Raw genomic sequence first — 27,209 nt, 5'->3', positions numbered from 1 at the left:
TTTTTTAAAAAGATTTTATTTATTTGTTTTTACAGAGGGGAAAGGAGGGAGAAAAACATCAATGTGTAGGTGCCTCTTCCGTGCCCCCTACAGGGAACCTGGCCCACAACCCAGGCATGTGCCCTGACTGGGAATCGGACCGGTGATCCTTTGGTTCACAGGCCAGCACTCAATCCACTGAGCCACACCAGCCAGGACTGAACCATATTTCTTTGTCTCCTCAAGTTGGCAGCTTCCCTGTGTTTATTTCTGTATGTTAGGTAAAGCTACTTGACTCCCTGTCTTAGTAATGTGGCCTAATGTAGAAAAGTCACCTATAAATTATGTGGTGTTGAACCTTAAGTAATCGCCAGTGCGGGGTAACCAGCTTCACCACTTTTTGGCTCTGTGGGGGGGAGGGCTCGGACTCTGTTCACTTTATTTCCCTTAATATTGTATAAGGTACATTTATCTGTCATTAAATAATTTTTAAAACCACCATTTATAATGAGTGGTTATGTAACCAGTCTATTAATGGATAGCCTTCAACATCTGCATCTTTATTTCCATAAAGTAAGTTCTGTAAGTGATTAACTGGGTCAAAGGGTATAAAACAGTTAACAGTATCTGGAGAGCTCAATTGTCCTTTCTTAAGATGTTGGCGAAGCAACTAATTGGTATTAACAATTATGAAATTTACAAAGTTATTTAAAATGTACTTATATAAGTTGATTTAATTATGTTCTGGAACAGTAAATTCTCTAAACTGATCATACACTATATAAGGAAGTAGCAAGAGTCATTGTTTTCAATGCTTTGGTCTATAATTTTAAATATTCCACGTGCATTACAAAACAGAGCAGAAAAATATATTGATTTTATTTTACTCCACTATTAATGGATTAAGCCAATGCAAAGATAATAAATACTCTACAATTCATTTTCTATTATGCTCTGAGGAGGCCCTTCATTGGGAGAAATCCTTTATTTCTTCATCTGAATACTAGGGAATACAATTTGACAACTGGAGTACTTTTAAATATTTCAATACACGTTTTTAATGCAAATATCCCAACTAAGTGTTTTTACACACTGCCCATAATTTGCCCCAGGATTATACATCTAAGATGTAAGAGTCACACACACACACACACACACACACACACGTTTCACTGCTGACAAAGATATATTCTGAAATACACACACATATACCAGTGAGGAGGCATCATTAGTTCTCTCCTGTGTTTTTCTCAAAAGTACACATGTATTAGCACCAACAAAAATTCCTAAATAGTTTTCTAAAATGTCTGTTACAACACTTAGACACCTAAAAGTATATGTAAATTTCAATGTTTCCATTTTTATCTTTATTCTGACTTTTTGCCCAGAAACCTAAAATAACTTGGACAAATTATGCTATTTTTTACGTTATGAGCAAAATCATAAAATGGGGAATGAATTCAAGCACAGGATGCATTCCATGGTAGGTAGGTACAATGGGGCTAATATGTGTTTGCCAAGCATGATAGAAATACAAAACATTATCCAGGACATGCAATGATAAAAACTAGGTTGTTTACCAAGAAATCCCTTAGATCTTTCCTTGACTTGTATTATTTATTACTTGTAAACCACCAGTCTGCCAATCCTAAAAGTTAGATCAACTACTAAATTTAAGTAATTCAGACAAAATCAGGGAGGAAACAATCTATAGCAAAGACAAAGAGTATTTCAGTCAGTCAGGTAAGAATTGTCCATTGGGCCCTTGCTTTATGTGAGGTTGTATGTGACATCCTAGGTTTGACAGGAGTAAATGAAGCACCTCATATACACAGATGGTTGCACCCTGGTGGGCAATAATGCACGATAGCAAGTTAAAATTTAGGACAATAGTTAAAAGTACAACAACTATTATACGATATGCCATAGGAGTTCAAAATAGATGGATCATGTAAATATACAGAAAAAGCATACACCTCTTAGATTTAGGTTGATAATATGTTGTTTTATTTGCTTCTGACCTCTTTCTGAAATGTAAAATGTCATAAATATACCTTTGTTCATCCCCATTCCTTCTCTCCCCAGAGGTAACTTCTATCCTGAAGATGGCATGTACCATTCCCATGTACATTTTTATTACTACAAATGACTTTGCCCATAAGCAATTTTATTGCTGTTTTGTACACTGAAAATCATGTAACTAGCATGTTATTGTATGCATCTTCTAGCAACAGCATTTAAAGAATGGCATTATGTATCTGAGATTTAAACATAAATCTAGTTCAGTGGTACTATACCAGGGACAACTGTGGTCCCCCTTCCCCCCAGGGACATCTGGCAAAGTCTGGAGACATTTTTGGTTGTCTCCTGGCAATTAGAATGTTGAGGCCAGGGATACGAGTAAACATCCTACAGTGCACAGGACAGCACCCACAACAAAGAATAACCCAGCCCCAAATGTCTAAAGTGCTGATGTTGAAAAATGTTGGTCTAGTTTATTCATTTTAATGGTTTTTTGGTATTCTACTATAAACACTCCCCCTTAAAAGAGAGAGTGACCACTTGTTGAGGAGAACAGGTAAAGATTTTTGAAAAGACTAATATATTATGAGAAGAAATTTCAGTTGCAAATGATATAATTGAAGGATTAGTCCTTCAAAATTACTAAAGCTATTAATCACAGAACTAAAATGTCTATATTCATCTCATTATAACAGCAAGTACTTCTATAATAACTTTTGTAAAATAGCTCCTTTAAAACATTACATAGTGAAATATACCAAAAGGTATATAAAAAACATTTACTCTTTTGTTAAAAATCCACTGAATGTGGCCAAAAACAATTTAGCAAAGTCAAACAAAGTCTACAACAATAGCAGGAAAAACTGTCACAAAGGTTCACACTATCTGGATACTGTCACAGGTATACCAGTAGAATACTGGTGCCAAATCTAATGTGTTCATAATGTGTATGTTGAGAGTACTTCAAGAAAACCCTTATATTTTAAAAAGGACTGCAAGGAAAACTCATAATGAACTTACTTCATGCTCAGCCTCTAAAAAAAGGAGTCTTAGAAAAATAAATATATAATGAAGAACAGGAGAGAGGATGGAGCCAAAAAAGGAAGATGTAGGATGTAGGATCTTACAAAGACAAAATCATGTAGAAAACAAGTGCCTCCAAGCTAAGTCAGTAATAAAACTCATAGGGAAGAAAAATCTATTTTCTAATTTATTGCCATTAGAACATCAAATCCTTTCTACTCCCTCTGGGCTAAATCTGAACTCCACAAATCTTTATTGAAATGTAAAATGGCAGTAAAAGACTATAAGATATTTAGGTAGAATCTCTATTTTTTCATCTTCCCTCTCTGAACCTGGTCCCATCTCCTGTCCCCATTATTTCATGAATGCTAGTCAAAAATGTAGAATCACTCTTGACATCTTCCTTGTCTGCACCCCAAATCCATCCAGTCCATCACTGAGAGCAGTTGATGTTTGCCTCCTAAATCACTTTCAATTTGGTCAATCAATCAGATCTCTTTCAAAACTCTTCCAGTGTTCTTCTCTACTAAACACTACCAACCCCAGTTAGAGGCCTTGGTATTCCCACCTGGTATGCTACCTGGCCTCCTAACCCATCTAATATGTCCACCACTCAGCAACCAGTCTCTTCATTTGGTAACATAAATTGATTTCAGTGCCCCACCATCCCCAAACTCTCCCCAAACTCCCCTGCTATAAAGATTATGTCAAAGCTCCTTCATGTGGTCAGCAAGATCTGTCCAGGGACCACTAGGATGCTCTCCAGCCTTCTCTCCCCAGGTCTCCCTTGCTTGCTGAGCCCCACCATCCCCATGACCTCTCTTGCCATAGGGCCTGTTACCTTTTCTCCTAAAAGCTTTGCCCTCTCTTGCTCCATTAAATTCTACTTTACCCCCCAGGTCTTAGCTCAGTCCTCACTTCCTGAAGGGAGCCTTCCCACACCCCCATGACTAGGCCTGAAGCCCCATATGCTCTCTTAGCAAGCACCTCTTCTTCATAACTTTTATTAAAATGAAACCCTTACATATTTATATGACCACTTAATAAAAGTCTGATTCTATTGCTGGATTGCAAGCAAAGTGGGTAAGGAATAAATGTATGACCGGCCCAAAGTGTGCTGAGTGAGAGAGAGAAAAAAATCCAGTGCAAATATCTCACTGTACTTCATTACCAATCCAAAACTTACATCCTGCTGGCCCAGGTCAGCCTTCTTTTAGGACATCATTTACTAGTTAGGTCCACCCCAGCTTAATAGAGAAACACCTTTTCCTACCCTAATTTTAAAAAGGAAAAAAAAAAGACATTCCTTGATCTACAAGGAATTAAAAAACACACACACACACAAAATACAAATACACACATTTAAATTTCTTAAGGACAGTTTATCATTAGGAGACACATTAAAATAGATGTGTTCATCTTTTTTTAGAAAGTTACAAAAAAATGAAGATAATGAAAGAAACATACAATCCTTCAAAACTTCATCTGGCCCTCTCCAGAAGTCCTATAGTAGGTAGGATTTGAATTAGCTCTCAAAGTTCAGAAGGAATTATACTTCCTTGATTAAATACCTCTTTTGCTACTTGGCTACCCTAGCCTCCTGCAGATCTTAAAAATGTACCACAAAATCAATATTGCTTTCTTTCTGTTAAATATTTCTTCCATGGCATTACTATAAAATGGTTGTAGTTAATAAATTGCCAATGTTTACCAAGTTATACCAGAAGACTTACTAACTTAAAAAATTATTCATTTCTTTCTCCATCTGAAACAAGGACTGTTCTCCTTCACCGTCCCTTCTTTTTTATAAATATATATAAGAAGTTTTTAAAATTATTTTATTGTTATTGAATTACAGTTTTCTGCATTCATCCCCCACGACTCCCCCCATCCCAGTCGAACCTCCCTCCCTCCCTTGCTTCCAACCCCTCACCTTGGTTTTGTCCATGTGTCCTTTATAGTTGTTCCTGTAAACCCTTCCCCCCATTATTCCCTCCCACATCCCTTCTGATTACTCTCAGAATGTTCTTAATTTCAATATCTCTGGTTATATTTTGTTTGCTTTTTTTGTTGTTGTTGATTAGGTTCCATTTAAAGTGAGATCATATGGTATTTGTCCCTCACCATCTGGCTTATTTCACTTAGCATAATGCTTTCCAGTTCCATTCATACTATCACAAAGGGTAGGAGCTCCTTCATTCTCTCTGCAGCATAGTATTCCATTGTGTAAATGTACCATAGATTTTTGATCCAGTCATTTACTGATGGGCACCTAGGTTGCTTCCAGCACTTGGATATTGTAAATTGTGCTGCTATGAACATTGGGGTGCATAGGTTCTTTTGGATTGGTGTTTCAGGGTTCTTAGGATATAATCCCAGCAGTGGAATTGCTGGGTCAAATGGCAGTTCCATTTTTAGTTTTCTGAGGAAATTCCATACTGTTTTCCACAGTGGCTGCACCAGTCTGCATTCCTACCAACATTCATTGTCACTTCTATTCCATCCTGTGACAAAACTAGTAAGCTTTTCTCTAGCCTGGCAAAATATGAAAACAGAAGTGTCACATTAACTACCAATATCTAACATTTGTTGCTTACAGTGCAGTCACATGGGCGCTAAATCCTCAGTGCAAGCATGCTATAAACATGCAGGCATTCTGTACTAGCAGCACTTTGGGGAAATGGAGGAAAAGCGGTAAAACTTAGCTTGATGTGGAACAGACATAAGAGCCCCTAGAGGTAAGATGTAAAAACAAGAGTTTGGTAGGGAGAGAAAAATCCAAGGGATAGGCTCTCCTGAAAATGTGAGCCACATCCTTAAGGACACCACTGGAATGCCCACAGACTTTACTTGAAATATTTTTATTTGAACATTAGAAGAGGCTGGGAGACTTGGGGGCAGCTAGATGTCTGGCATTTGCGTGTCACAAATATAAGAATAAAAAAAAACATAAATGTCTAGAGCAATTTAGTTGATAATGTAGACAAACCCACACACCCAGAAAGCCTTTGTAAGTCCTTTTTTAAAAAAGATTTTGTTTATTTATTTTTAGAGAGAAGGGAAGGGAAAGAGAGGGAAAGAAATATCAATGTGGGGTTGCCTCTCATGTGCCCCCTACTAGGGATCTGCCCCGGAACCCAGGCACGTGCCCTGACTAGGATTCAAACTGGTGACCACTTGGTTCACAGGTCCATGCTCCATCCACTGAGCCACGCCAACCAGGGCTGTAAGTACTTCTGATACGGCCCAGTATAACTGTTAGTGGATCAATATCAACCTGAGGGGACACTGGCTGATAATGTCAAAGGATGTAACTATAAAGAAGGATACCAGTTCATATAGAAATGTGCACTTAAAATGGGTACATCTTATTGTATATAAGAAGGTACATTCTTGTATGTAAATTATGCCTCAATAAAGAGAATTTAAAATGAATCACAACAGCATGGATGGAACTGGAGAATATTATGCTAAGTGAAATAAGCCAGGCAGTGAAAGACAAATACCATATGATCTCACCTATAAGTAGAACCTAATCAACAAACATGCAAGCAAAACAGAGACATGGAAATAAAGAACAAATTGATAGTGACCAGAGTGGGGGAAGGGGGGACAACGGAGAAAAGAAGGGGAAGAGTCAAGGAACATGTATAAAGGACTCATGGACAAAGACAAACTGGGGGGAGGGTTGAATGTGGAAGATGGGGGATGGTAGGATGGGTGAGAGTAATGGGGGGAAAATGAGGACAACTGTAACTGAACAATTAATTTTAAAAAATTAAATTTAAAAAAAGAAAATAATTCACCCCACAGTTATAGACTAGTAGAAATTTACTACCTTATGTTAGTAATATAGATTAGGTAATTAATAAAATGTTCAAAAAATAAAATGCAGCTATCACAATGAAAAATGAGGCATCCAAAAACCAATCTTCACTAACCCACCCTGGCAGAGCAATCAACTCTTTTCAACAGAAAGAGATAGGTAAACTTTCAAAACAATTTAGCTCCATATTTAATAGATCATATAAAGTTGAAATATGTTTGTTTTTCATGTAACCCAGACTTTTGGATATTATATACAAAAGCTCTCAAACCACCCAACTCAGACTGCGGAATGCCAGCGAATGAATAGATATTTTGAAGGGTACATGGTAATGATGCCTGCCAGACAGCATTTCAGTTTAGTAATATTAACTATCATGTCTGCAACTGTGTCACAATTTTATTTCATTTTGCCCTTATTTTATAACAATGAGTAGATAATGAGAAAATGAAAATTCCACTTCTAGTGATCCAGTAATTAAGACAAATAGCATTAATTAGGAATGCTAAATGCGGGCAATCAACAACCTCAATCAGACAATCATTGGACTTAAAATGTGTTCAATAGTGAACAAAGAACAGAAAATTTAAATTTAAACCCTGGAAATACATCCTCAAAGACTAACTCTAAGATGTGTCAAGAAAATGTAGCTTTAAGTTTTTCTATAACTGATTTAAAATTGCTTTCAACAAAGAATGTATTTAAACAGGCATGGATGATAAAGCAATGTACTGTAACTTGAAAAAGATAACTGCTTCAGATAAATCACATAGTAAGTGCCTGTGAAAATTTAAGAACCAATGGTAGGAACTTATATAATTTTATCAACCAATGTCACTGCAATAAACTTAATTTAAAAGGAAGAGTCAATGGTCTAAAAATGCAAATTAATGGATGACCTGAAGAGATGGGAGGGGAGGAATAGGGGGGGAAGGTACAGGGAAGAAGAAGTATAATTGGTAGGCATAAAATAGATGGGGAGAGGTAAAAAATGGTATAGGAAACAGAGAACTCAAAGAACTTATATGTACAACTCATGGACAGGAGCTAAGGGGGGGAATGCTGGAGGGCTGAGGGGTGTAGGGCGGAGGAGGGATAAAGGGGGAAATTGGAAAAACTGTAATAGCATAATCAATAAAATACACTTTTGAAAAAGAGAAATTAAACCTTATTCCCTAAGATGGCAACAATGTTCTATTCAACAATGTTTATGAATAGAACAAACTGTTAGATTATACTACCAAGTATACAGAATATGTATATAAATGAAACTTGATTCCACATTTTAAATAAAAAAAAAAATAAACATTTGCCCTGAAAAAGCACGGTACCTCTGGACACTGGCGGTCCTTCAAGAGATTATTCCAGTCTGATCATTAAGCACCACAGCTTACAGAGCTGGGGCCAGGGAAACAACAACCCCTAAAAAGCAGCTCTTGGTAAAAGGTTTAATGGTACCCTGAGTAACAAGCAATGGTAACCATGGTAACAACAAAGGCTTTAAGGGCTAGGCCCCTTCCCCATGTGCCTGGTACCTCATAAACAGAATGAGGCTTATTATCAGTCAATAGGAAGCAAAGGATTTCCAATAATACCACAAGCCAGGTGTTATGGAGCTGGATTTAGTTCTATTTCTAAAATAAAGAATTGTGTTTTCTACTTGAGTGTCCTCGGACAAATTAAAATCTACTTCCCAGGTCTTTGACATCTACCAACACTGTGGAGTCTTTGAAAGTAAGGACTATGTTTTAGTTCTATCTATAATCCCTGGGGGTCAATCACAGTGCCTGATACATGGTATATTTGAAGAATGAACTGATGCTATTATCATAAATGGTTATTTACAGAATTTTCACATACATGGAGACTTCCAATTTTGGTAAAGATTGAGTAACCCCATTCCTCCCAGATCCTTCCTCTTAAAACTAAAACCCCCTGTATATAACACCCAAACAAAAATAGGAAGACACAGTAGGTAAGAAGAAGGCAATTGCTTTAGGGCATGGGTATCAAACTCATTTTCACTGCAGGGGGAGGGGGCACATCAGCCCCTTGGTTGCCTTCAAAGGGCGGAATGTAACTTTAGGACTGTATAGATATAACTACTCCTTAACAGTTAAGTGAGAGCTCAGTGCTGCCGCTGGGTAGAAACAAGATGCTGGGCTGGATAAAACAAGGTGGAGGGCCGGATTTGGCCCACAGGCCTTCTGTTTGCCACCTGTGCCTTAGGGACATCAGGACTTCAGGAACACTAAGGCAGTGAGTTCCCCAGGTTTACTCATTGTCTCCCATGTATTCCTGATAGGGTGCTACAGAAGCCACCAACCTGGAACTGACAAGAGGCAAGTATCAGGCTGGTCAAAAAGTCCATTGCGTTTTTTCCATAAAATAAAAGATACATTTTTAATTTGTACCAGTAACTTCACTGATTTGGATATTTGAGTAGGTTGGCTGTCTTCCGCTATTGGTTTCTAGTGGGTAGAGGCCAGGGGTGCTACTAAACACCTTCCAATGCATAAGAGAGCTCCACAGCAAAGAATTGCTTGGTCTAAATGTCAATAGTACCAAGAAACTTCGCAAACCACTTTTGACACATTCACTCAGCCACAGAACCTTCTCCATACACTGCACAAATCTTTTTTTGGTGTTTCAATAATGTTTTTACTTTTCTGGAAATAATAAAGCGTAATGTGCTGAAAATGTTATATATTTTCTTCCATCTTCAATACTAAATGACTGCACAAAAATTCAGCAATTTTGATGTCTTTTTTAGATGCAGGCTGATGTGACAGCTATCACAATACAATCGAACAAAATTATTTCTGATGAAGTTAAAGACAACTAAGCACTACCAGAGATACTGTACGGAAAAAAGTAACAGACTTTTTGGCCAACTCAATGTAAAAAAAGTGCCAAGAAAAGTCTGTTCCCACAGCCAAAAGACCAGGAAAAGATGGGCTAACAACAGAAAATCTTCTAGGCAACACTCACCCTACTCCAGGCAAACATCAATGGGAAAACTGCACCAACTTCCCACTGAGATTTCAGTGTGGCTAAGGGGGCAGTCTTTCAGAGGAAGCTTGCAGCAGCTCCAACTCTTCCAGTGGGGCTGAGCAGGGAGCTAATTTTCCATCCCCTACCTGGCAGAAGCAGGTAGTATGCTTATTCTCAACCTGTGATGTTGGTGGGTCCAGTCAGAAGCTGATCTTCCATGGCTCACCCTACCCTCACCCATAGCAGAGAACTGTACTCTGGCTCCTCTGCCAGCATAATGTGTGCAGGATGGAGCAGAGGCAACAAGACAGTATGAATCAGTGATCCACTTTCACTGGGAAGGTGTTAGCAGGGCCAAGTGAGGAGCTGCACATCCATACCGCCGGTCTACAAGGAGGCAGTGGGAGTAAGAGCAGCGTATCTGCAGAGGTGCTGTCGGGGGATCCAGTGGGAGGCTGAACGTACACATCCACCCAGCTGTCAACAGGGAGGCTATCTGTCAAACAAAGAAGAGTAAAAGAATCCAAATCTCACCCTGGCTGGTGTGGCTCAGTGGACTGAGTGCTGGCCTGGGAACTGAAAAGAATCCAAAGTCTCATAATATCCAAAGTGACCAAGATACAATTTAAAAATCACTCATTATACCAAGGACCATGAAAGTCAAAACTTGAATGAGAAAAGACAAGGGATATTAACACCAAGATGAGTCAGATGTTGGAATTATCTGACAAGGTTTTTAAAGCAACCCTAATAAAACTACTTCAACAAGCAATCCAGAAACACCCATAGGCACAGACAAAATAGCCCCAACAAAAGCCAGGAAAGGAGCAGTGTAACAAAATGGAAGATTTATAAACAATAATACCTCTACTCCAACCAAATGAAACACTGGAAATTTTGGCTCCAATCACACTAGCAAAGGCAGAAGTGGGGAGTATGTCCAAGCCCCTGTGTCAAGTTAGTTTCAGTGGAGGCCACTGAAGAGCAGTAACAAGACACTTATGCCCCTCCTAACCAGAGTGGTCAGCAGAGGACAAGTTGGGAACTGAGTTCCTACCCATACCCAGTAACAAGGAGCTGCTCCCCAGTGGGTGTCAACAGATGTGGAATGAGGCAAATGAATTTACCATCCCCACTGGGCATCTCCCCCCTTACCAGAGCAATGTCAAAGAAGGCAGCTAAAACAAAAGATTAAGTAAGATCCAAACTCTACTGATATAATATCCAAAATGTCCAGGTTTCAATAGAAAATCACATCATATGAAGAACCAGGAAAACTTCAACATCAATGAGAAAAGACTATCAAGAGAGGCTAATACAGAGGTATAAGAATTATCTGACAAGGATTTCAAAGCAGCCATCATACAAAGAGGAAGTCTCAAAGGAAATTTTAATTTCATAGAACTTAATGAAAATACATTATACCAAAATATGTGGGATGCAGCTAAAGCAGTACTGAGAGACATATATAGCACTAAATGCATACTTAGAAATGAGGAAAGATCTCAAATCAATAATTTTAGTTCTTACCTCAATACTACAAAAAGAAAACAAACCAAAGCAAAATGGAAGGAAGTAATGAACATAAAAGCAGAAATCAATGAACTCTCAAACAGGAAAACAATTGAGAAAAATCAATGGAGCAAAAGCTTGTTCTGCAAAAAGACTGATAAAATTGATGACCTCTAGCAAGACTGATAAAACTACGAGAGAGGATAAAAATAATCAATATCAGCAATGAAACAGGGGAGATCCCTACAATTCTGTAGCCATTAAAAGAATAAGGAAATATTATAAACTTTACACTCATAAATTTGATAACTTAGAAGAAATGGGCAAATTTAACACCAATTCAAAAGAACCTATGCATCCCAATGTTCATAGCAGCACAATTTACAATAGCCAAGTGCTGGAAGCAACCTAAGTGCCCATCAGTAAATGAGTGTATGAAAAAACTATGGTACATTTACACAATGGAGTACTATGCAGCAGAGAAAAAGGACCTTCTACCCTTTGCAACAGCATGGATGGAGATGGAGAGCATTATGCTAAGTGAAATAAGCTAGGCAGTGAAAGAGAAATACCATATGATCTCAGCTATAAGTGGAAACTAATCAACAAAACAAGCAAGCAAGCAAAATATAACCAAGACATTGAAATAAAGAACAAACTGACAGTTACCAGAGAGGAAGGGGGAGAGGGATAATAGAGGAAGGGCCATCAAAGAACATATATAAAGGACACATGGACAAAGCCAAAGGAGGATAGGATCAAGGGTGGAAGGTGGGGATGGGTGAGATGGGTGGGTGTGGTGGGGTAAAAATGGAGACAATTATACTTGAACAACAATAAAAAAAAGAAAATAACAAACTAGACAAACTTAACCAAGATGAATTAAACAACTTAAATAGTCATATAATTATTAAGTAAATTTAATTTGCAATTTACAAGTTTCCAATAAATTAAGGCTTCAGGTTCAGACAAGTTCACTGGAGAATTCTACCAAACACTTATATCAAAACCAGACAAAAACAGCACAAAAAAACAAACAAACAGAAACTATAGAATGATATTTCTCATGACCTCAGACACAAAAATTCTCAATAAAATATTAGCCAATCAGATCCAGTGATATATAAAAAATAACTAGACATAATTACCAAGTTGGATTTATTCCAGGTATGCAAAGGCTGATTCAACATCTGAAAACCATATCAACAAGGAGAAGAAGGAAAATCATATGATCATATCAACTGATACGGTAAAAGAATTGGTCAAAATTCATCATTTGTGATTTCAAAAACTCTCCGGCAAACAAGGAATAGAAGGTAATTTACTCAACTTGCATGTGAATCAATAATTATCTCAAGATTAAAATTTTAAAGAAAATAAGCAACATGTGAAAATGAGTGTGAAAGAGGAAGTGAAGGAAGCAGTGTCCAATACGATTCCAAAGTTTCAGAAATTTTGCAGTGTCCCAAAGAAACACACCTCCTTTAGTATAATTGTGATTATTCCTCATAAAGTCTTGTGAGATGGATATTTGAAAGATTCCATTAAACAAAGAGACACGGTTTTCCAAATGAGACTATTTAAACTGTCAGAAAAGGATGTTGTGGATTAACAGGTTTAAGCTGTCCCTGTCTTCTCTCTCCAGTGCCCTGTGGGGTTGGTGGAAGCTTCTGATAAAGAGTAGATCAAGTAAAAAGAAAAAAAAAGAAGCCACATTTTTTGCACACCTAGAAGAAGTGGGTATATATGTGACCCTGCTGCATATAATTAAAGATGCCAATACTAAAACCTTCTGTAACATAATCACAATTCCATTTCTACAAATTTGATTCTAGTATATTTGGCTTAGATTAAGATATACCTAGGGAAGATCAGTGCAGCCAAAAGTACTCGGAGGAGGCAAACATGTGGGTTGCTCTCTTAAAACTTGATTGAATAAAAACACTCTCTAGAATATATGATGGACTAGGTCTACACTGCCTGCAATAAAGCTGAACATGACAGCTTAATGTGAAATGTTAAATTAGTATCTCTCATTGTACAAAACTGCTTATGTAGCTCTCATGCAATAACAAAGTATGAAGCTCAGGATTTTCGCAATTATCTGTGAAGAGATTATAAAAAGGCATCTGAAGAAATGATAGATTTTTTTAGTATATATTTCAAACAAATTAGTTACATGGGCTATATTCAAACCTCTTTCAACAACAAAAATGTTGGTCATCCCAAAATACAAACTACCAAACTCAGAATACAAGTTCTGAAATATTGTTAAGTAGGGTTTATTAAGTAAAATAAAGCCAAGACCTATTAGTTACTATAACATTCATGTAAGAACATTTAATAGTACAGCTCTAAGTATTTCTTCAAATTTTCTCACATCGTGAGCACTGTTTGCTGTACTAAATTCTATCATTCAAGCATCAATGATTACATTTCAGAGAAGGAAATCATTCGTGACATCTTTCCACAAAATAGAAAAAGATCATAACAAACAGAACCAGTATCCGTAATGGGAAACATTTGGAGGGGGCTGATTAGGGAAAGAAAGGGTGCTTTACTGTCACAGTAGGAATTATATAACAGAAACATCATTTGGGCCCACACCACAAATCCATGAAAAGGTTCAAATTTGAAGAGTGTATGTATGTTATTTTAAAATCTATGTTCATGAGTTTATACTGCATCTGTTTGCACCACTACATGGCAAATATCTATCACTTTCAAATACACTGAACCTTTCTAAGGGAGTATGGGAGGGAAAAAAAGGCCTTACTTATGCATCACCTCATATAAGTTTTATTTAGAATGTAAATTCTTTGAGTCAACCACTTTAAATACCAACATGTACCTTTTTTAATCATTCTCTCCACCCTCCTATCCCAGGCATCCCAAAAGAACCCTGGCAGTTTAACAACAGTACCACCTCCATTGGAACAAAAGCACATTTTCTACTGCACCTTCCTTTTCTTTAACAATTGAGCAGAATTGCAATGCTTTCAAGCATGTGTCTAGATAGATCTCTAGGTCATTACACTGCTGCTGGCATGACTGTTGGCTCTGCAAAATGGCTACTGGTCTACAATGGCTAATGCCTAGTAGCTAGGTTTTTTTTTCTCTCTTTTTTAAAGAATTCTGCTTCTCATGAGGGACATCAAAAGCCTGTGCATCTGAATTAAGAGATGGTGCTTCCTGCCTGCCCCATTCAGTCTTGCTATGTGCTATAATTAGCACTGTTTGGCTCACTTCCTTGTTTGTTATAACTGCGGCAGGAAGAACTGTTTCTGTCCCCAGGAACCAGCTTTTCCCTGAGAGTGGAGGTGGTAGAGAGAGGAAGAGTTGGAGGGGCTTAGCTGACCAGATGTATTGTGGTAAGTCTCGCTCTCCAGATCCTTCACATGGTCCTTAATACCCTTGAATAAGATGGAGAATAGTTTGATGATGTTTCAGAGACACCAAGGACACCACCAGCATGAAGAGGACCAATGCTTTTCTCTGCAGCATAAGAAAGGAAGCAGTCCACCTGATGCAGGCAAGTTTGAGTCCCATGCAAGTTTGGATCCCGTTTGCAAGTGTAAACTGCTTTCAGCCTGAACCCATGGACCAGCAGGAAGGACACCTCCAAGACAGACTTGAAGAAGATACTAATGGTTTAGGTTCACAGCAGGTCCCTCTCATCGTCACCCTGCCATGTTCTTCAATGCCAAACTTGAACTTCTTGATTTCCTTTTCCTGCAAGTGCATTTCCACATTGACACCTTCGCTTTGGGCAACTTTGAGTTCCTCCCTTTTTGTGTTCAACTTCTTTTCCTCTTGCACCACATAGAACACATTTGCTACATACAAAAGTGTGGGGACAGACCCAAATATGATCTACAAAATCCAGAAGTACACGCCAGAGATCAGGAAGGACTTATCATAGCAGACATTTTCATGATGAGGCTGTCAAGTCAATGAAAGGCAAAATACTCATCATTGTAGGCCAGCCCAGCCGCTGTCCTGAGTAGCAGGATTCAGAAAATGGAAAGAACTGAGAGCCACACTTTCCTTCCAGTGGTAGAGTGAGCTTGAACCCTGTTTAGGAGTTGGCCTAAGGCACTCTGGTCACTCATGTTACCTGTTTGCTGTTCTTTCACTTAGAGTGAAGGAGGCACACCAGTTACTGCACAAGTCCTTGGAGGATGAAGTAAAATGAAAAAGCAAGTTCAAGCACTCAAAACTGTCTAAAGTTTGTAAGTCTGCTATTCTGTCGTATCCTTCTTCATTCTTCCCCTTAACGAAAGACAACTGTTGATAACTGATAAAAGCTTATGTGGATTCATTTTCATACATGGTGAATAAACACTCTTAAATAAGGGTGCACATATATTGATAATGGCACAAGTTATATAAAGGGGGGGAACAAAATAGATACATCTAAATGTCTCTTTCAGAGTACTAAATAAAAAAATCTCCAAAGATAAAGACTCAAACACAGAAACTGAATTAAAAACTCATGTATGTACTAACTGATTCATCTTCAGATATATTAGGGCCATCATCTTCCAAACACATGATGATATTCATTCAGGCAATATTTACTCAGTGTCTACCTAGGTGCCAGGTACTGTACTGGACACTAGTTCCTACTAGTGAGTAAAACAGAATTCCCATGCAACTCATAATCAACTGGGGGAAAGATAATTAAACACAGTATTTCATTCCATCTAAGGCATGACTGACTGTAAGATAAATGATTATTTTACTTACCACTCAAAAAGCAATCAAAGCATCCAGTGTAACATGTGCCCCAATTTCAAAAATGTGGGGGGAAATACATATCTTAGAATCAATGAAAAAGGCTAAGTGAGTAAGTGAATATACAAATGCATATGTAAATAAGTCTCAAGAAGGAAACAAATAGGCACCAACAGAGATTAACACAAAGGCACCCAGAGCAGTCTGTATAGTGTCAGCCAAGCAAAGACTGTAAAACTGCTGCATGTAAAGGAAGTAGCATGGTCAAAAATTTGAAGAGGGAAGAAATCACTGTACTCAAGGAGCTCAAAGGCAGGCAGCATGGTTACCAAGGAGTTAGGCAGAAGTAGCGGACTGGTGCCAGAGGGGGCTACCTCAGACATCTGCTTGGCAACAACAGAGGAGCCCAGAGGCAGAAAGCCAGAATATACTGTGAGGATGAGGCAAGATTAAGGCCACAGAGAAATTATTAATGGAAGTTCATGATCTCTAGGGGACGCGATGTGGTTGAGAGATGAACAGAGTGGTGCAAGGATAAGGATTCTGCGTGAATGTGCAGCCAGCGAGGTGACAAAAAGTAAAAGAGGATGTCAAGAATTGTGGGACTGGTCCTGATTCTCTCTAAAGGAGGGAATAGGTGATCAATATTGATGCTGTGGTCCTGAAAGCTGTTGTGAATAAAGGAGAATTTTGGAAGGGTAGCTGCAATCCAACTTAGTGGGAAGTAGCAAGATCAGAACAACAACAACAACAACAACAACAACAAAAAAAAGGAGCTCCTGCTCCCTTTTTATCTGAAGTTGGAAGTCAGGTCCCTAACCAACAGGAGCCTCAAATTAAAAACACTTACTGAATGTGGACCATTATCTTTAGTTGAATTGTTAGCACACGGAAGCTTTATGGTTAAGACTACAATACCGATGTATTGTGTTCATTTCTGGGTTTCTTTGAGGATATCATTACAATATATCCAGAGCTTTTTCTTTTTCTTTTTTAAATAGATTTATTTATTTATATTTATTTTTAGAGAGGGAAGGGAGGGAGAAAGAGAGAGAAAGAGAAACATCAATGTGCGGGTTGCTGGGGGCTGTGGCCTGCAACCCAGGTATGTGCCCTGGCTGGGGATCGAACCTGCGATACTTTGGTTCGCAGCCCACACTCTTTTTTAATTTCTATAAGAGCAACACTGATACCACCCACCAATCTGCTGAGGGTAGGTAGAACCTGGTACAACACATAACTGTGCCACTACTGAAGACCTGCTCTTCCTTCCCTATTTCGTCCCAATAGTCCTATTTCTTTGTAAGAAAATGTCTCTAAGCAAAAAGCCTGGGGAAAGTTTTCTGCTTCCAATTCAGATTATGCTAGACAAATGTATCTTACCTTAAAACGAACTGCAGCTAACTGATTACGTGGCAAAAAATAATTACTTTCAACCAAACCCTTTCAATACAGCATCAAGTCATCACTTTTTAAAACAAACTTTATTTAGTATACTAAGATATTTATAACATTTAATATTTTAATTCTCCCTCTTCAAAATAATCTTTAATTCCTAAAGATACTAATTTTAAACAATTAGAAAAATTAAAACATGAAAATATTTCTTCAATAAACATAACGTGAATTTGCCAACTAATAAGCAATCTTAAATGCCATTCAGCTAATTTTTCTCATCTTTATGGCTGTTCCTCACAGATTCAGTGAAAAAAATAAAACTTAAAATGAAACATCAAGTGGGGCAAGGTTAATGTAATTTACAATGTCTCCATCTCCCGAGGTTGATTATAACTGCTCTCCAAGGGTAAGAACTGAAGTCTCCCCAATTGCAATATTTTAGTAAGTAATTAAATTATAATGCTTTAAAGTACATACAGTATTTTTCGGTTGCTTAAGTAACACAGTTGAGCCAAATTGTCCTCTATCACACAGATTCTGAAAATAATACTATTAAGCTAAAGTCACCGAGACCTATAGTTTATAATTACTACATTCTTCAAGGTTAACTGAAAACTAACCATTGGCAACATAAGTTAGACATTTATTCTTATTAGTTTTTCAAATGTAAACAGTGTTTAGTCTCTAGAGATTTCTAAGTGTCTTAGAAAACTGAGTTACTTCTTTGGAAATAAGTGGGATAAAATAATAAGTGAAGGTTAAAGAAATAATTCTTTATTTTCCCCAAACTTCTTTAGCATAGTTGATAGTCGGTATCTGATAAAACAACAACAAAAAAAATAGTGCAGTGGGAGAGAAGGCAGAGGGTTAGAAAATCATAATTCTGGTTAATTTAGGATAGTTATTAGCATTTTATGAACTACATGAAATTCTCAAATTTTTCATATATTTTGTTCTGAAAAAGTTCTTACTAAGCACTTTGAAAATACATAGATCTGAGATTCAAGGGGATGAAAATAACTGAGAATGAGTCATCTCAGCTAAGCAAATGTTTCATAGGGAACTTAAAAGCCTCTTGCTGAACATTATTTTTAAACCGGACAAGATATTTCCAATTTTAAAATATAAATATAAGACTTTGTATTTCAGCTCCAACATGGAAAGTACCTAGATATTGTCACTCCTGTCCTTACAACTTATCAGAGAATTGAGGACGTATGGCAAATTGAATTCCTGAACTCTGGAGAGAGGCAAATACAGAGACTCACATCCAAGAACAGCTTACCTAAAGCAGAAAGTGATAGAGTAACCACTAGTAAGAAAACTTACACAATAATTTTGACAAAGGCTTGCAAGTAAGAACTCCTAGGGGTCCAATCTTATGAGGGCCTCCACACTCTTGTGGCTTTACCTCCAGGAACCTCACCAGGTTCTGACTGTAAAAATCCAAGAATGCTCTCCTCTCCTTTCGGGTGAGAGGAAAAGAAAAGTAACAATTTTAAAACACACCCAAGGTGAAGATCTTACAAAAATCTTCTCCCTTTTGGGTAAGTTTAAGGGGAAATTAAACAGTTTGAAATACCTCCATGGTTAGGTGCAGCCAGGAGTAAACAGTCCCCAAATATTATAAAAGCCAATATCCAAGGTAAAATTTACCAGACCTTATATGCTGTCCTGGGAGAGGGGAAAGTAGTCAACTATATCCCCATATAGCCTTTTTGTTTCACCTAAAAACAAGGGTGTAAGTGCGTGTGGGGGGCGGGGGTGGCTAAGAAATAAAGGTTGCAGCCCAGGATATGGGCCCACCAAAAGACTAAGATTTGGTCCTACATTTATAGAACACTCCCCCAACTCTATGACCATGTCACCAGGGTCCCAGTACAGTAACAGTGGATTACAAGTGAAAGAGTTGCAAAAAACAGCCTCTATTTACAAAGGAGTTCTTAGGGAAACCCAAAGACAACAGGGGAGACAACAAAGAAAAAAATATAGACACTATAGGAAGCTGAAGCCTCTGTTACCTATACCCACAACAAGCATTAAACACAGCCCAGTAAGTAGCCAAATTAATGTAAAATCTCACACTAAAGGAATATTTACCTCAGTTCCTATTAGCCAATATATCCTATCTGACTTGCAAAAAACACTGAAAAGCATTTTAAAAGGCAAGAAAAAACACAGTCTGAAAATGCAAAGAAAGCATCAGAACCAGACTGAGATATGGCACAGATCTGGGGGTTATCAGGGATAATTTAAGAGCTCTAATGGACAAAGTAGAGAACATGCAAAAACAAATGGGTAATGTAAGCATACACAACTCTAAGGAAGAATTAAAAGAAAATGCTAGAAATCAAAAACGCTATAATAAAAAAATGAATTAATTAATTAATGGACTTATCAGGAGACTGGACATAGCCAAGGAAAGAATCAGTACATGTAAAGATATGTCAATAGAAATTCCCAAACTAAAATGAAAAGAGAAAAAATAATTTTAAAGAGCAAAACAGAATATCCAAGATACTGTGGAACAATTACAAAAGGTGTACTTGAATACTAGAGGGAGAAGAATGAGACCAGGAAGAAATATTTGAAGAAATACTGGCCAAGAATATCCCAAAATTAATGACAGACAACAAACCACAGATCCAGGAAGTTGAGAGCATACCAAGAGAGATAAATACCAAAATATATCCACCTAAACATATATTCAAACAACAGAAAACCAAACACAAAAAGAAAATCATGAAAGTCAGAGGGAAAAATACCTTGCCTATAGAGAACAAGGATAAGAAGTACATCTGATTTCTTGTCAGAAGTCATGAGCTGAAATATTTAGCATTGAAAGAAAAAGCAACCTAGAAGTATTCAGTAAAATTATCCTTCAAATGTGAAGGAAAAATAAAGACTTTCTCAGATAAACAAAAATGGAGAGAATCTGTTACTAGTACACCTGTATAGCAAAAACTGTTTTAAAAAGTTCTTCAGAGAGTAGGAAAATGATATGTCAGAAAGTCAGATCTATGCAAAGAAAAAAGAGCACTGGAGGAGGAATAAAGGTAAAATAAAATCTACTTTTCCTACTCTGAAGTAATAGATAACTGTTCAAAGTAATAATAGTAACAATGGATTTGCTGATTATAGCATATGGATAAGTGAAATGAATGACACCCACATCATAAGGAATGAAAGGAAGAAATTAGGAAAATTCTGGTATACATAAGGTACCTACCTGTACTACCCAAGAAGCAGAATAGAGTTATCTGATAGTGGGCTTAAATAAGCTGTAAATGTATACTGCAAATTACTAACGTCCTCTGTAAAAAAAAGAAGTGTAATAAATATGCTAAGATGAGAGAGGAAGGAGAATTATATAAAAATGGTCAATTAGCCCTGGCTGGTGTAGCTCAGTGGGTTGAACATGGGCCTGTGAACCAAAGGGTTGCTGGTTTAATTCTCAATCAGGGTACATGCCTGGGCTGCTGACCAGGTCCCCAGTAGGGGGGGCACAAGAGAGGTAACTACACATTGATGTTCCCCCCTCTCCTTCTCCCTCCCTGTCCCTATGTCTAAAAAAACAAATAAACAAAATTTTTAAAAATGGTCAATGAAAATCAGAGAAAGCAGAAAAACAGTGGACTATTTTTGTTTAAAAACAAGAAGTATAACAAATACAAAAGTTACAAACATGGTTGATATTAATCCAAACGTATTAATATTGACTTTAAATGTAGATGATCTAAATGTACCAATTAGAAGAGAATATCGCAGTGAATTAAAAGAAACACTTTAAATAAAAGGATACATGTAGGTTAAAAGCAAAGGGATAAAGAAAGATATACCATGTGAAACACTAATCAAAAGAAAGATAGAATACCTATATCAATTTTAGACAAAGCAGATTTCAGAACAAGGAAAATCATCAGGGATAAAGAGGGGCATTACAAAATATTACAGCCTCAAGAAAATATAACAATCCTTAATATATGTGCGCCAAACAAGAAGGCATCAAAATACATGGGGCAAATAATGATAGGACTGCAAAGAGAAATAGACAAATACACTATTATAATTGGAGGCTTTAACACCTCCCTTATCAGTAACTGACAGATCCAGCAAGCAAAATAATAAGTTAGGATATAGGTGAATTAAACAGCACCATCAATCAACTGGACCCACTTATACAATACTTCATCCAACAAGGGCAGAATACATATTCTCTTCAAGCTCACATGGAACATTCATCAAGACAGACTAAATTCTGGGCCATTAAACAACTGAACAAAATTTAAATAAAAATCATACACAGTATACTCTCATATCACAAGAGAATTAAACTAGATATCAATAACAAAAAGAAAGCTGGAAAAATCTCAAAATTAAAAAATACATCTCTTTTTCTAAGATTTGATTTATTTACTTTTAGACAGAAGGGAAAAAAGGGAGGAAAACATTAATGTGCCAGAGACACATCGATTGGTTGCCTCTCGTACACCCCCAACTGGAGACCTGACCTGCAACCCAAACACGTACCCTGACTGGAAAATGTAAACATAATGGTGACCTTTCTGTTCACAGCCTGACACTCAGTCCACTGAGCCACACCAGCCAGGGAGAAAAACACACTTCTAAATAACATAGGTCAAAGACAAAATCAAGAAGACTTTAAAAATATTTTGAACTAAAAGAAAATGAAAATACAAATTAAAATTTTTGTGATGCAGCAAAACAGTGCTTAGAGAAAAGTTTATAGCACTGAATGCATATATTAAAAAAAAAACAGGCCCAAAATCAATACCCTAAGCTTCTATGTTAGGAAATAGAAAAGAAGGACAACTTAAGCCTAAAGCAAGAAGAAGGAAAGAATAATAAAAATTATGGCATTAATCAATGAAACTGAAAATGGGAACTCAATAGTAAAAATCAGTGGAAACAAAAACTGTCCATTTAAAAGATCAACAAAATTGATAAATCTCTAGCCAGGCTAACCATGAAAAAAAGAAAAAAAACACAAATTATTATTACCACAAATGAAAAAGAGTCATCACTACAGTCACGTGGACATTAAAAGGATAATATAGGAATATTATGAACAAATCTACACATACAAGTTTGATAACTTAGATAAATAACTTAGATAACTTAGAAGATATAAACTACCAAAACTTACACAAGGAATAATAGATAACCTGAGTAGGCCTATATGTATGAAAGAAACTCAATCAATAATTAATAACCTTTTAAAAAAGTCTAATACCCAGATGGTTTCACTGGTGAATTCTACCTCACATTTCAGGAAGAAATTATACCCATTCTGTATAAGCTGTCAAACAACAGAAGCAGAGGAACACTTCTTAACTCACTCTATGAAGCCAATATTACCTAATACCAAAACCAGACACGGACATTAAAAGGAAGGCAAACTACAAATATCTCTCATAACATAATGCAGACATCCTCAACTAATATTAACAAATCAAATCCAGCAATGCATAAAAAGAATTATATACCATCACCAAGTGGGATTTATCCCAGGTGTACAAAGCTGGTTCAACATTCTAAAATCAATTCACATAATTCACCACCATCAACAGATTGAAGTAGAAATATCACTTTACTACAGACTAAACAACAGACTAAACATCACTATCATATATCAACTGGTGCAGAAAAGCATATGACAAAATTCAACACCCATATGTGATTAAAAAGAAACCTCTCAGGAACCTAGGAATAGAGAGAACCTACTCAACTTGATAAATAACATCTACAAAAACCTACAGCTAACAACATACTTAATGGTGAGAAATGGTATGCCTTCCCACTAAGCTCAGGAACAAGTTCCCCATCTCACCACGTGCATTCACTATTGTATTGGAGGTCATAAATACAATAAGGCCAGAAAGGGAAATAAAAGGTACTCAGACTGGAAAAGGAGAAACAGAACTATTTTGTTTACAGAAGAAAATCCCCCCAAATCTATGAAACAAAAACTCCTGGAACTAATAAGCAATTCTAGCAAGGTCATAAGATACAAGGTTAATATACAAAAGTCAATTGCTTTCCTATATACCAGCAATGAACCATAAGAATTTAAAATTAAAAACACAATACCATTTACATTATCACTAAAAGAAAAAGAAGTACTTAGGTATAAATCTAACAAAATATTTGCAAGATCTGTATGCAAAAAAACCTACATAACTCTTGAAAGAAATCAAAGATCTAAATAAATGGAGAGATATTCTGTGTTCATGAACTGGAAGAAGATTCAATATTATTAAGATGTCAATTCTTCTCAACTTGATCAATGTGATCCCAATCCCAGCAAGCTATTTTGTAGATATCAACAAAATGATTTTAAATATAATACAAGAAGATATTCTTCTTTATTAATGACATGAGTTAGTTCCTAAGCAGGCTTTAATGGAGAATTTATTGAAAAAAAATGGAAAAGGTTTCACACTATTATTTCAACTACAATCTTTTCTCAAATTTATCTCTCCAAAACTATATTTTAAGCTTGCATCTGTTCATTTATACATGCCAGACTATATTAATCAAAAGTAGCAACTACATCTTACTGATTTTTGCAGAGCCTGTGCCTAGCAGAGTACTTGACATTTTGTAGATACCTAACAGATTTTTCCTAACCAGATATTTGGTTGAATTTTACTTCATAATGCCAGGACTAGAACATAGTACTATTAAGTATAAGAGGTTAAAAAAACAATTTTTATTTGATTTTTAAATTAAAATGTTTTAATACATGAAACAAACCTTTAAATTAAGAAATGGTAAAGATTACAAGCACTGTGTAGCTCCTAAAAGTATCTCAGGGTTGGATTACTTTTTTTGTACAAATAGATCACCATGTACTACGTTCCCACCACTGATTTCAACAATTCATATAAATGTCCATTATATGGGCATTTAATGATCAGTTCCTTTTCTTTGCCAGTGAATATGTGGGTGGGCAAAAGAAGGCTTACAGTTGTGAGTACGTGAAATGCAGTTTATTCTTGTATTCTTATTTATTAATTATTGTATTATATTCCTACTTTTGCCAACCCCTGTATATATTTCAGGCCTGTACAGAAAAACAATTCACACTCATGTCTGCTCCTAAAGTTTTGGGAAAATGTCACATTAAAAAGCTAGTATAAATCTTTTAAGCACAGACATTATCAGAGACTAATGAAATTACTCATCTTAAGGAGGGGTAGAAAGAATGATCTCTTCTTTGAACTAATTACGTTTTTATAATTACCAGAAAAGGGAACTTTAAAGTCCCCTAAAGTACCCTAGCCAACTCATCCTCTAGATTGGGTGGCAGGTAGGGATATGGTCGTTTAGGAACTGAGAACTGAGTCCCTGTAAGAAGGATGAATGAGGTCAAGTCTTTTGTGCAGACAATGCAGGCAGAACTAGTATTGCTAGTTCTAATATGACCATTCCCTTATCCAACTTACTAAAAAACAAACAACAACAAGACAAATCTAGATTAGGATGATGAGGATCAAGGCAACCAGGAAGCCTGCAAAAACCCCAAAATTCTTCTAGCTCCCTAAAGAAGTCACTCTCCTGAAAATTGACACACAAGCCATTATTTCTTTGATTGATAATAGGACAACAGACACATAGGTCATTTTTCCTATATCAGCACACTAGCAGAATAGGAAATGCAAAATATTGTAATACAAAGAAGTACAGTTTTGCTGAGACTTTTGTAGTGTTCCAGAGACTATTCTACCATTAACTGGATCAGCACCAAAGACCAGGTAAAGAGAGCAAACCACACACAAATATGGTTCATATTATATAAGTATTTCTGACTCCTCACAATCTTTGTTTTCTAACAATATGAAAAACCCTAAGCCTCTCTTTAACTTTCTTCAAATACTAAACATTTTGCACACAAAAGCAAGAACTCACATTTTATTTTTATTTAAATAAAAATGAAAGTAATGACAAATAAATTACATAATTAATCTCATATATTCAGTTTCTCATTGTTGACTCTCTCTAAGCTTTGTCTTAAAAACTCAATTCAGCCCTGGCTGGTATGGCCTGAACCAATCCAGCCTTGGTTCACAGGCCAGATTGAACACTGGCCTGCAAACCAAGGGATCGCAGGTTCGATTCCCATAGGGGCACCTGCCTGGGTTGTAGGCCAGGTCCCTAGTGGGGGCCTGTAAGAGGCAACCACACGTTGATGTTTCTCTACCTCTCTTTCTCCCTCCCTTCCCCTTCCTAAAAATAAATAAATAAAATCTTTTTTAAAAACAGTAACAAATATACAACATGCTAGACATTATTTAATTATATATACACCCAGAGCCAATCTTCTCAAAAAGAGAACAAATTTATGCATGCTATCACACATACCTATGCATAAGTGATTATACATTTTTATAAGCATTTCCTTAATTTTTAAAAGGTATGAAAAATACATGGGCATGATTATTTTATACATAATGGTACAATAGAAAGGATTATATCAATTTTAACTATAACATAAAACTTCACGGTAATTCATTTGTTTGATCCTGAAGGATAAATCTTACAAAAAGCATCAAATTATCTATTTTTGGGTAATGGGGTAAAGATCTCAAGGTCTGCTGACTGAAAAAAGAATATACTATAATGAATCTAATGACTAAACAGCTGCAGATTCTAAAAAGTGTTTTTATTACCCTGAGTTAGGCACTAATTTATGCTTTAAATTTTCCATCCAGCGATATCTTTTTAGATGCATTAAAGGAAAAAAACAACAATACTTAGAGAGCTGGCTTGTGAGTCCCTGAATTAGTGAAGGGCTGTGAAAAGAGATGTTTTCAGATGCAATCTCATTTTTAAAGTATCTCTTCAGACAAACCGTAAGCCATACAAGGTTAAGAAAACTATGGCTTACTCATGTTTGAAACTCAAAGTGTCCGACACATAGCCACTAAGAATCAAAGTTCACACACTTGGTTTCCCAAGAGCAGAAATGCCTGTTCTCATCCACTTTCACTCTGGGCCCATCTTGCTGGCACTAACAGTGTGCAGTGCAAACCACTCACTACAGGTAACAAGCATACTTTAACAAACACGTAAACCAGATATATGGAAAGAGAAGAGCAACATATTCAACTGATAATTTTTTTAACATGAAAGACAGAAGGAGAGCTTACTTACATAAGGTCAAAAAAAGCATGCGGGAAGGGTCACAGGAAGAAGTGTGACAAAAACAGAGAAAACTTTGTAGGAAGACTTGCATTATATATCAGAAATCCTTGGGTTTTAAAACTCAAGGGTTAAGATTAAGAACTGAAGTTTCCATTTGCTATGGAGGTACTATGTTCAGAAGAGTCAAATTTAACTTGGAAACCAATAACCTATTTCCCCTTTGTAGTATCTACCCAGGAATTTTATTTTTTTTAAGCTTCAGAAATTTATTGTAAGTCAAAGCAACTAATTAAAACCATAGAATTTCATGAGAGACCTTCCCATGTGCTTAATTTCAAACTCCCATAATATTTCTCTATACATTCAAGATGCTAAATTTACTTTTATTATATTTATTATTCTAAGTTATTAATCATCCTAAATCAAGAACCAATAGTATTCAAACCATTTTTTGAGGATTTACTGGCAGAGATCTTCAGACAATTATTACCAACATAAAGTTATTTGAACCAATTTCGAGAATAGAAAATTCACTGAATTAAAAAGATTT

The 27,209-nt window shown here is 36.6% G+C and overlaps 1 protein-coding gene and 1 pseudogene across 4 annotated transcripts in view; both read right to left on the bottom strand.

The window, feature by feature from the left end:
* Window positions 1–27,209, bottom strand: part of CDKL5 (cyclin dependent kinase like 5) — a 171,775-nt gene that overhangs the window by 87,240 nt on the left and 57,326 nt on the right. The window lies entirely within an intron of this gene.
* On the bottom strand, window positions 12,151–17,075 carry LOC118498597 (annotated as a pseudogene).

This window comes from Phyllostomus discolor, chromosome X (genome assembly GCF_004126475.2).
Source record: "Phyllostomus discolor isolate MPI-MPIP mPhyDis1 chromosome X, mPhyDis1.pri.v3, whole genome shotgun sequence".
Classification (NCBI taxonomy): domain Eukaryota; kingdom Metazoa; phylum Chordata; class Mammalia; order Chiroptera; family Phyllostomidae; genus Phyllostomus; species Phyllostomus discolor.
The sequence above is the reverse complement of the archived record's forward strand: the minus strand, read 5'-3'. Positions and strand labels throughout refer to the sequence as shown.